Genomic DNA, 12,932 nt, shown 5'->3' on the forward strand with positions numbered 1-12,932 from the left:
AGTCTTTGGTATGATGGTATGAATCCCTACCAGGGATTGAACCCACAACCTTGCACACCATAGCCAGATGGTCTACCACTGCAACTACAGTTGCTGAACTCAAGAAAACCTATAAAAACAACTGATTCAGTCTCAATTTCTACCAGGGATTGAACCCACAACCTTGCACACCATAGCCAGATGGTCTACCACTGCACTACAGTTGCTGAACTCAAGAAAACCTATAAAAACAACTGACTCAGGCTTGACTTAAAAAATTGTCCGGCCCAAAAAATTTTATTGCCATTTTAAAGAAGATTTTTTTTCCTTCAAAAACTTCAAACAATAAAAAATCAAAACTCGTATCTTGTTTGTCTCAAGCATAAGAATCGTAAATTCCCTGCTAGTACTTCTGTTCATGGTTTCTGCCTACTTTTTCAGTCCCCCCTTAAAATGCAATTTTGCCCTTAAAGAAAACTCCCCCCTTAAATCGAACAAAAATTACCGGTACCCCTTGTTAGAATGTCCCCCCTTAAAATGAAAAAACAAGAGGAATCCCCCCTCAGATTTTTATTTTTAGACTTTGACAATAACAAAGTACAACGATTGGTTTGATATCAATGCCATCAACATTATATTAGGTACATAATGATATCCAACTAAATAAAATTCAATAAAAAGAAATCATTGAAAATAAACTGGATCCTATAATCAAATGATACAAATAAAACTTTTTATGAATAAAACCAAACAAAAGATGCAGTACCTGGTACAACAGTTGTGTTTTGTTCATATCTTAGGCCTTGTAAATTATCTTTATCATTAGATTTGAACTGGGAATGTTTTCTGATTGTAGTCCTAGTTTAAGTTAGGTCGAGTAAGTGGTCTTCCCAAGTAGAGAATTTAGGCAGTAAAACACAAGTAAGATTTCATGCTTATGACATTGATTTTGGATGTGACAGAGCTGAAAATGTCAAAGATCATTAATGTCAAAGATCATTGATGTCGACCAACTATTTCAAGAAAATCTTTGTACCCTTCAGCAAACAATTTTTACAATAGAGAGAGAGAGAGAAGAGAGTATGCAGATTCATGGGCCCCGGCGAGCCATTTGAGTGGAGGGGCAAGATTTAGGAAAAAAATGTCGCCCACCATGGTTGGGCGACGAAGAAAAATTTTCACTTTTTACACCCTCAAACAGCTTAAAACGTTATCTAATTGGGGAGAATAATAGTTTTTATGGTTTGATTTGGTCTGTTAAAGGTCATTCTAATGTACATAACTTTCAATATAGCATGGTCTGCAAAAATAGTGGGCATGATATTGTGAGCACAAAAACGGGAAAGAAGATATTATTAGAAAAAGAAAATTATTATCAATAAAACCAAATATTTTAGTCCCCCCTTTTTTCTTATTTTGATAGATTCTTGCAGCCCTTGATAAAGAATCCCCCTTATTTAAAAAAAATTACAAAAATCCCCCCTTTTTTAAAAGGCAATTTTTTTGACCCCCCCCCTTATTTTAAGGGGGGGGGGGCAGAAACCATGTCTGTTTTTTATTCAAAATTACCTAAATGTAAACCAACTGTTAACCCTTCCATGGACGAAAATTTCAAAAACCGCCAAAAAAAAAAAAATTCCGAACGACCGACCCACCTCCAAAATCTAGGGTCAGGTGACGGTAAACCAACAATTTTTTAAGCCCAGCCTCAGTCTCAATTTATAACCTTTGCAGCTCATCTGAATGTGGAGAAAAATGTAACTCATGAATGTAAGAAGTGCGATTGAATTGTACACTACATACCAAATTCAGTTATGTCTAACATAAAGTTGAGAATACAATGCGATGTGAGATCTTTTGTTTCTTTTAAACTGTGTTGTGATCACGTATATTAAACATCGACAATTTCAGGATTTCAAAAGGAAATTATAAAAGTATGGGAAAGAAAATAAAAACCCAAGATGCAGAGATCACTCAACAAAAGTGTTAAGATGTTAATAGTTGCTTTGGAGAATGTGATGGTCTATTGAATAACAAATTACTCCAGCTATATTACTTTCCCTCCGCCCGTACAAATTGGATAAATTATCTTGTCCCTAAAAAAATTCATGCCAAACGTATCGTCATTGGGATAATCTTTTTATCTTTAAAGGTAACTAAAAGCCCTAGAAACACTTGAAAGTTTGTGGTAAAAAATGTTCACCATGGAAGTATTTTCCCAGGAATGACAGTTCCTTTATTGCATTTTTAACAATAAAAAAAGGGGGTAACTCAAAGTTGGGGGGCTATAGCCTGGATAGCTCAAAATTTTAGAAGAAAAAAAATTTACCTCAACATACAAAGTTCTTACATGGCTTATAAGCAGGTCCTAGGTCCCCCCCTAAGAATTTAGGTGCCCCCTATGATTTAGGTGGCCCCTATTGGAAAAATATTCTAGGTGGCCCCTAAAAGTTCAAAAATCGAAAAAAGCTAAAAATTGAAATTGTAGATATACTTTTAGAAAAACTTTCTTTTTTGTCAAGTGTAATTAAATATTTTTTCGCTGTCTTTTCTCCTCTGACCCCATCAAAGCCATTCGTGGTTCCTCTCTTAGACATACTGGACATTTATCAAATATTTTTGTTACATATCTTAATTACTACTAACATTTCTGAAAAAAAATAAAGAGTGTTAAATTATCATTCATAATGCGAAAACTTTTTTCTTTAAAAGATTTTTATTTACATAATGATTTACATTTTGAAATCACAATGATGATTCGAATTTCAATGCAACATCTTCATTTGAATCATCCAACAACGATAGCTGTGTGCAGCGCATTGTGCTAGCAAATGCAATGCAATGATTTCATTTGAATAAATTCATCTTTTTTAAAGAAAGTTTTTGCAAACACACAAATTTTGAAAAAATGTACTCAATCAGGATTTAGCCCCCAGTTCATTATGTAAAAAATTAGGTCCCCCCTAGCTCAGTAGGTGGCCCCTGGCCAAAGACTATTTGTAGGTACCAGTTGCCCTGAGACCTTTTAACCCCCCCCTTGCGAGCAGTCATCCTATCATAGCATCAACCCCCTAGTGGTTGGGGGGGAGGGTTACACCCTAAATTTGTCCAAAAAAAGGAGGGGGCTGGAAGTACACAACTTTTTTGGGGGGGACCTATGTACTTGGGGGGGAGCTAAAATCTCATCACTTAACGTGGGGGCTAAAATAATTCAGCTTAATAGTTGGCCTGCGGCCCAATATTTTTATAGAAAGTGTGCAAAATCTTTTATCTTAAACTTAGACAGGGTTCGAATTATAGCTTCGCACTTCGCAAAATGCGAAGCGAATTTTAAGTTTAGCGACCCAAAAAGATTTCCTAACTCAAAAATGCGAAGCTAAAAAAACTTTAAGAAAACACATATTTTGCTACTAATTCATTTGTTTATCCATTTCTTTATAAACTCTCTACCTTGTATCTTTATTCACTCGTTTATCTACTGCTTTATCAACTTGCTACTTCGCTACTTTATTCATTCGTTTATGCATTGCTTTATAAACTCCCAACTTCATTCATTCGTTTATCTATTGCTTTATAAACTTGCTACTTAGCTACTTTATTCACTCGTTTATCTATTGCTTTATAAAGTCGCTACTTTGCTGCTTCCTTCATTCGTGTATCTATTGCTTTATAAACTTGCTACATAGCTACTTTATTCACTCGTTTAAAATCTATTCCTTTATAAACTCGCTACTTCGCTGCTTCATTCATTCGTTTATCTATTGCTTTATAAACTCACTACCTCGCAACTTTTTTCATTCGTTTATCTATTGCTTTACCAACTCGCTACTTCAAAACTTTATTAATTTGTCTGTCTATTGTTTTAGAAACTCACTAACTTTGCTTTGTCTACAATCTCACACAACAGCCTAAGTCTTACTTTGCTTTTCTAGAGAAATGCATTGAAGATACTTTCGCATTTTCTTTCAAACAACATCGCAAAATACTAAATATGCTTCGCAAACAGTGAAAAAATTTTTCACCTGCGGCGCTGCTCTTTTTTACCTCGCTTCGCTCGGAAAAATTGCGAAGCTCCTAAAATTTATAATTCGAACCCTGTTAGAGCTGAACGCAATTTACATTGGAAAACCCTTTTTTACCAGATCAATTTTTTGAAAGTGTATAGGGTCAAAAGTCCTGGGGACTAACAAATAATTCATACATCTTTGGGGGGACTTAAAACTCAGGGGGACCTAATTTTTGCCTGGGACCTAAACCCAGGCTGACGCTATGCCTATTTTTGTTGCAGATTTTATCCACGCCATGTAGATCAGCTCTTACGGCTTTATCGAAGTGAGCGCAAGCAAGCGGACTGTATTCGGATCTGAGACCAGGCTGTAAACCAGAACATAAAATATCAAAAACTAGACTGTGAAATAGTTTACAGCCTGGATATTCAGGCTAGGGAGGGGGCTACTTTAGAATTCTAAAAATTTTGGGGGTACCAAAATGATTGGGGGTGCCTAAATTTTCTGAGGGTACCTGAACCCTCCAGGACCCTTGCTAAACGGTGTTATGGCTAAGAAATTAAAAAAAAAATTTCTCGATTTTTCAGCAAGTGGAACTATCTGACAATGCCCCGTTTCATTTCCTATATCAAAATGCTTTGTTTAAGGGGCGGAACCTCATGCAGCCATTGAGGAGTGCCTTAGGTACCCCGAGAGATATAGCTTTTTCTAACAAAGGAATATCGAAGTTCCAACTACACTGCAAAGCATGCAAATTGAAAAGAGTAATTAAAAATAACACATTTTTCCTGTGCAACTGCAAGAAAATATCAAAACCCTCGTTTTAATTAACAAGGTCAAGTGCAACACGACGCCCATGCCAACGCACCAGACTTTAAGAACACCGGAGCTGCGCCAACTTAACTGGGAAAAGTTTAAGGCAGCAGATCTCAAACCTCAAATCTACGCCGCATATATTGCAATTTCCAGACTGGCGGACATGCAAAGTCCGGTGTTGGATGTAACACCGGACACAAGTCCGGTGTATCTGGTGCGCATTATTTTTGAAACACACGTGTCCGGTGTCCAGAGGTTAAAAAAATTAACACCAGACAAAAGGCTTCCGGTGTGGCTGAGAGCTGTTACTAAAAGCCCTTGTTAATATGGGGGTCCAGATCAATGTTTTGATCTAATAATTTTGCAGTGCTATTCCCAGTAAATAATTTTACCGTCAGCTGAATATGTAAGGATTCTTGTACCTTCTCTGGCGATTTTTCAGCTTGAAGTACCGTGAGATCGGGTAACTTGCATCAGTGGTGGCTAACATGCATAGCGCTCAAATGAATGAATGAATGGCTGGTCATAAAATACAAAATTAAATCAAAACAAAAATTCATGGTTTCAGCCCACTTTTCAGGTGCCCCCATTGAAGCATGGTGCCCCCAACGAGTAAGGTCCCCTTGAGAAACTGCTTTGAGTTAGGTACCCCTATTCAGCTGATATTTTTTTTGAATTGACACTTTTTGTTCTTTTGTCATTCCTAAAATCTTAATGATGCATAAACGCCTGCTAATAAGCTTTGTTGTTAAGCTATAAAGATGGCGGCTGTAAATCAAAACAATCACATTAGAAAAATATAGCAAAAGATGGCGTGATGGGAAACAAAAGAAAAATTGGATGGGAAACTAGGTGCTGGGGTAAAAAAATTCAATAATTTGAAATATTTTGAAATATTCGATTTGGAAAATATAACCAGCCCCCAGAGCCTCCATCAAGACAGCTAGGTACCCTTAATGAATAGGTAACCCCAAAGGATTGCAAAATATTAGCCACTACTACTAACCTGGCCTAGGTGCCCTTCAGATTTCTGGGAGGGGGGCTGAAACCATGATTAAATTGTACAGCAGAACTGCAAGCAGAGCTGCTTAGTTCATTTTTTTGAAATTTTGCTGCTTTGATTGGTCAGTCATTTGATGGCTATGCAAGTTTCCCTCCACTGATGCAAGTTACCCGACTTCACGATATGTCTAATGTTATGGTTTTTTTAAGTGCTTGTAAATTTACAGTGAGAAATACGAATTTAGCTTTGTCCTCACTTACTAAGATAAAAAACCAAATTTTCGAACTTGTGTTTTCTGACTTTTCTCGACTCTGCAAGTAGATATTTTTCTCTAAGAAAGTGTGACCAGTGAAAGAATAACAGAATTTGATTGGCTAAGTTTTCATAGCTGTCAACTCTCCCGTATTGGGCGGGGGACTCCTGCATACCAAAATTTTCTCTCGCGGGAAAAATTCAGCCAAGTCTCCCCCATTTTCAGGATTCTCTCCCACATCTCTCGCATTTCCAAAAATTTTCTGATTTCCTGAAAAAGAATTCAGATTTTGAAAAAATGGAATAGCAAAACTTCCTGATTTTGGAAAATTGAGACGAAAAATTTGCTGATTTTGCTGATTTCCCGAAAAAAATTTCGATAAAATTGGATTTTACAAAATCAAAAAAAAATAAATATCGATAAAATTGGATTTTGCGGGAAAATTCCCCAAATTCCCAATTTCCGATTTGGAGAAATTGGATTATTGGAGAAAATTTCTACGACTTGGAGCTCTCACGCATTTTTGTGAGACGAACAGGCCATTTTTCATGCTCTTTTAGCGTCCGGTCATCGAACATGGCCCTCTCCTGAAATCACTAAAATTTTGGTAAAACAGCCTTTTTAGCGGGAAAACAAAAGAAAAAGTGACCTTTTGGCCACCAATGGATGCTGCCCTGCCCTTCTAAGATATGCCCCCATTTCGATTAATGCAATGAAAAATGAAACTTTTCTATGTTTTACTTTTTTGCACCTATTCTTCAAAATGAAAATATTTAAGATTTTAAGTTCTTCTTTTATTCAATGATCTTTTATGACACTTTGTTGACAATCTAACTCTCGCAAAAAAATTCCCGCTTTTTTCAGTAAATTGAAGATGAAAAAAACCTAAGCCACGGGTCACGGATTGAAACAAATATATGAAGGGTGGGATTTTACAGCCGCCCGTCTTGCAAGGCACTGAAAGGCCACGGGTGCCAAAAAGAAGGGCTGTTTGAAATGCGGCAACCTCATTGGTGGAAATTTGATAAACAGCTACGAAGGAGCGCTGGAAAGCAATCAGTAGAAGAGACCACTTTCGTTTTTGTTGCAGATTTCTGTAAAAACTTCTCTCAGGTCAGGGATTACTTGTCAATATACATGTACACATAGTATAGACCTAACTCTTCATACAAAAATTACGGGAAATGCATATTTGGACTTTGTACCCCCTATGCTGCACTTTTAAGCCAAAGTCCCACAAAGGCGGGACAAAAATCAGTTTTTGAAGTTTGCAAAAAAACGCCACATAGAAGATCTTTCAAATTCAGTATGTGAATAGAGCAGTAAAAAAAACAACTTTACAACTTTTTTATTTTTCCTTTTTTTTGCAAAAGTTCTAGGAACAGGGGGGGTCGGTAGTAAAATCTCAGACATATATGAGTAGTAAAAGGATTTTTACGAATTTTTACATACCACCACCCAGACTCTTGGAAGAGGTATTTTACTACCCTGGTAGTAAAAAGCTTTTGGGACAATTTGTCATGGAGACCACCTATTTTTTGGTTGCTTTTCGGACTGATTTTGCAAAAAAAGCTAAAAAATGATTATTTCTGTGACACATTTTTCACGTAGTGCAAAAATTAATGTTTTTCCCTTAGAATTAAAGTCTTTTTATATTGACAAAAAAATTCGAGAATTTTTTGTTTGCAGCAAACAACTTTCCAACAGAAAATTTTTTCAAATTATAAAAATTTTCAGATTTTTTCAGAAAAGTCATCCAGAAAATTAAAAGAATTACAAAAAATAGCTAAAATTTGCTAATTTTACCAGTTTTAACTACCCAGGTAGTAAAATTTTCTCAACATTTAACACATAGATACCACCCATTTTAGTATTTAACTACCCTGGGTAGTAAAATTTTTTTTCGATTTTTCGTCACACCACCACCGTAGTAAACGTCATTATGTCTGAGATTTTACTACCGACCCCCCCCTGCTAGGAATGAAAATAAAGGGATAATGGTAATTGAATAATATCCACTGATGATCCGCAGCACTATTGTAAAACTAGAATCGCTTCGCCTACTCTTCGCTTGAGAAGTTGATTGACAGATTAAAATTTTCACCCGCGTGGGAGCTTGCGGGCGTTCTCAGCTCAATCCTCAGACCGTGTTAAAAATGGTAGACTCAGCTGTGACAGATCATTTCGATGGAAGTTGTTGGAATGCTTACAAGACTCTTGACAGAAAATCCTTTGTTTTATTGTCAATGATGACAGTACCGTTATTAATTTTGTTAAAATTATTATACATCATTAAAATAGAGTAGAGCTGCGAGTGCAGCTCCGCTCGCAGCTCTACTCTACCATTTTGATTTTTATTTAGCTTTGTATTTTAATGACCAGCCAGGTCTTTCATTTGAGGGCTATGCATGTTAGCCTCCACTGATGCAAGTTACCCCATCTCACGGTATATATGTTAAATGTTTTCAACCGTTATTAGGATCTGGGAAATTCAAACTCTCAGCCCATACCATGCTATATATTTCGCCATCAGTAGATAGAATAAGAAATCATAGCATGGATCTCAGGCTAGCCTAGTAGTTCTAGATAGCTAAAAAGAGAATATATATAATTTTTTCTCAGTTTCTAGATTTCTCAAACAACAAGGAATATCTTATATCATATTTGTACTGGCTGAGGGCATGTAGTAATGTATGCTAGAGCATTTGTTATTCAATAGACTGTTGCATTCTCCTCTAAACAAACCATCAAACTATTAAATCAGCTGCTGGTGTAGGAGGAGTTTCTATTTCTATTTTTTTTTCTATTTGGTTGAGTTACAGGAGGCTTTTAGAGGCCTATTCTCGCAACTATTGGGCCATTCCAGAATTTGTCTGTAACAGGGGGGCGGACGACACAGGATTTCCGAGGGGCAGAGGTTTTCAGCAAAATTCGAAATTTCCAAGGTGAGAGAAGAAAATGTATGGATTTCCAACAAGGCAATTGAACTAAAAAAGACAAAATAGAGTGGAATTTCCGATGCATTTTGCAAAAAAACATAGATTTTCATTGGAATTTCCGACCACCACTGGAAAAGAAAAATTATTTCTGAGGCTAGAAGAAATTTAAAAATGCACAAAGTCGTCCAACACGACCCACGGCATGGCCTGAACATGTTCGGGCCTCTTGATTAATACTTTTTAAAAATGGACCGCGAGTGGCCTGCACGGGCCCGCACAGTTTCGGACCATGTTCGGGCCAGATTTTTTAAAACTTGCTACGATCGCGCGTGTAATTTCAGGACCCAATATTTATATTTTAAATTCCTTATTTTAGCAAACAAATTTAAAAATCTTCATCTTTATTCAAATATATATTGTTCAAATATAAAAGTTAATCATCTATTTTCCAATTAAGTTAGGGAAATTATTAAAAAGAATGATTTGAATCTTACATAATATGGTCTTCTTTTTATTCTTTAATATCCCGTTCCCTTTTCTCGTGGTTTTCTCCTATTCGAAGCAGAATTTTTCTGGATTCTGGATTCTGGATCGTTTTTTGTACTGTTATACAACTTTGTATGTAGCTATAAGCAAAAAGCTCGTACCCATGTCTTTTTTTAGCTGTTAAAGCATAATAATTTTGATTTAATTGATTTTTAGGACATAAAACTTGGATATTCAAAATCTACTCAAAATTCCGCTTCCACTGATATATAACATGTTAGGGTTATTTACAGGTTACTGTTGTCGTTTTTTTGGATTTCGGCCTAAAAATGACCCAATTTTGGCCCAAAAAGTGATGAAACGCCAAAAATCACAAATGTGAAATAAGAAATTATTTTTCTGAATTTGTAAGAAAAATTATTATTTTAATGTCAAGTTGTCATAAATACATACAAGAATGAGAAAAATTAACTTTGAAAGTTAAAACATACACTAAATCCTAAAAAACGGCCGGGTTTTTCAAAAAATAGCCTATGAAACATTTTGATCAAAAATGAGAAAATCCACATTGCAGGACCTCTAGTTCATTGTAATTCTGGATTTTTGACTCAATTTTTGCATATTCTGATGAACTCTACCTATTTGAAGAATTTTCCAGCAAAGAAATCTCAATTCAAATACAATTGACGAAAAGATTAAGGGAATTTTGACATAGGCCCAAATTTTCCGTCACGGCGTGACAAAAACTAAAAAGGGCTACAGAAAATCTTGTGAGTTAATTTTTGAATTTCTTTTTTAGGTTTCTGATTAACACTAATAGGTTGATGTTTCATGGAAAAAATGAAGACCTGATTCCACTCTCATAGATTTTTACAGGCTATTGAAAATTTTCCGTCACGGCGTGACAAAAACTCTGACCTACTACTAGTCAGTGAAAAAATGGATTTGAAAGCCTCAAATCATAGATTTAACCAGTCCAAGTCCTATACAAAGTTGATTCAGCTTATAAAAGAGACCTTTTGATTAGTTTTTTGAATCCATAACTGAAAAAACCCTCTAATAAGGACATATGATTCCGAAGCAGTTTTTTCAGTACTGTAGCAGCAGGTTCAGATTTAGCCTATGTTGATTTCTTGGGAACATAGGCATGTTACATATCAAATTGTCAGAAATTTTATGTAGAGTTCAAAAATGGTTAGAAGTTGGGGTTGAAAATGAAGTTAATGAGAAGGAAATGCAAAACTTCATGATTTTTTCTCCTACTTTGGCCTACAATTTTACAAAAACCTGAAAAATGCAATAAAAATTTTTTAGAGCGATGTTAAGCTCTAATTTTTTTTGCTTTTTGCTACAAAATACCATAGGTTCCTATAAAAATAGGTTTTAGAGAGATTTGAAGACCTTCATTTTTTGACATTTCTAAAATTTTTGGGTACAAGCTTTTTGCTTATAGCTATGTGAATCAAACTGGTATTTGGAACTTTGAATTTGTCTAATGAAAATATTTAACAATGGATGATGATAAACCATGAGAGGTAAATAAAATTAATTGTAAATACATAGCCTGAACATGGTCCAAACAAAATGTTCGGGCTGATTCAATAATACTTTTTTGTGGCCCGAGCATGGTCCGAACAGGCCCGAACATGTTCGGGCCATGCCGTGGGTTGTTGTCCGACGGTGGTATACAAAAATTTTCTGGAATGGCCCGTTAGGCTGATGGAATTTAATGTTATGTTTACCGTAAGCCGCACGCGTGTTCAAAAACCTGCCGCATCAAGTTGTCATAATTTGCCATTTTCTCGAAAAGTTGTCATTGTTTTTCCTCCCACTTGAGCAGAGAACAAAAATTTTTGAAGTTGATATCAAAACAAACGGCCCGTGGCTTTTTTAGATTGTTAACAACCCGAACGGCCCTCTAGTAGTCTTTAATGTGTGAATTTAATTTTGTCATATTGTGGAGATAACATTATATAATTCTCTAGCGGGAAGAAAAAGATTTATCTCTTTAAGCTCGTACAAACGGGAACGTTTGATCACCGTAACTCAATGTTAGACTTCGGATTGTGTATCTATATAAGGAAAAACAAAAAATCTGGGAAAAATAAATGTTTATGGGAAAATAATGAATTTAATGAATAATGAAAACTTGGCCGCATCGAATTCTGAAACGACCCTGCCTATGCCCCGGACAGTCCGGGGTTTTTTTTGATGCGTGCCCGGGGTCCGTATTATTTGTTTTTGAGAGACTACCCCGGACGCCCCAGACAGCCCGCGCGGTCGCTTTTTATAGAATCGCTGACTGCGCGGGCTTTTTTCTAATTCATTGAAATATTCTTCCGTGGACAAATGCCGTCTTCCAAAAGATCTTGTAATGTCCTGATTTTGGCGTTTCGTGTGTGAGGCCTGTATTTGAACCTTAAATCTCAAGCGTGGTTTGTTCAGTAATCAAATTCTAAAATCTAACCGAAAGCTGAAAAATGGATCCTGATCAGACAGAGAAAGGTAAGTAAAGTTAGTTTTTTTATTTTTAATTAATTTATTAACCTTGCCTACAGTAGTTTATAAAAAAAATCTCTCACTTTTTTTGAATTTCACTGTATTTGTATATACGTCCGGGGTAAATTTATGGCGCAAAAATTGGAGCCCCGGACGTAGGTCCGGGGAAAAAGTTATTTTTTTCAGACCCCAGACATTTGCCCCGGACTGTCCGGGGCATAGGCAGGGTCGTATTCTGAAAATCGTCATTACGGTAAACATATCATTAATTTTCATCAGCCTTATAGACGCACGCTTTCTAATAAGCGTCCCGTCAGCACCTTGAACTGACTACCCAATTCCCCTCACATGGCATGGATTGACCCGTGCGAAGGAACATTCACTTGCCAAGTGAACTGCCGTGAGTGGGAATCGAACCCTGGCCTCCTTTTCACAGAAGCCAAGGTCGAAAGACTGTTTTTCCAGCATTCAGGACAGAAGATCCAACAAGAAGTGAAAAGAAGACAATCTCATTAGCATGCCATTGCATCTATCTATACTATATACTGTGGAACAGAGACGATAAGCAATGTCAAATAAGATATTGTAATAAATAGAATAAAAGCATTTCACCCTTGTGGAATCCTTGACGACCGCCATATTGAAAAGCGGAACACACGCGCGCGCTTTCGGTTTCGAATATAGTAGCCTCGTTTTGAAGTTTGATTTAAAAGCGGGCGTGGTGGAAGCGTAAAAATGAGAAGTGCGTGAGACCATGCACCCTCGGGATGGACGCATTGACGGGGGATATAAACGATATAAATAGTAAATATACACATTTAGAGACATACACGTTTTTTTTATTAGAACCTAGTTTATAAGAACATATAGGCTGAAATTCGTCGAAAAATTAAGAACATCTTAAGAACATGCCCAGCCTCAGTTTGGAAAAATGACAAAATTTTGCCAAA

Source organism: Clytia hemisphaerica, unplaced genomic scaffold (assembly GCF_902728285.1).
Source record: "Clytia hemisphaerica strain Z4C2 unplaced genomic scaffold, Clytia hemisphaerica genome assembly, whole genome shotgun sequence".
Classification (NCBI taxonomy): Eukaryota; Metazoa; Cnidaria; class Hydrozoa; order Leptothecata; family Clytiidae; genus Clytia; species Clytia hemisphaerica.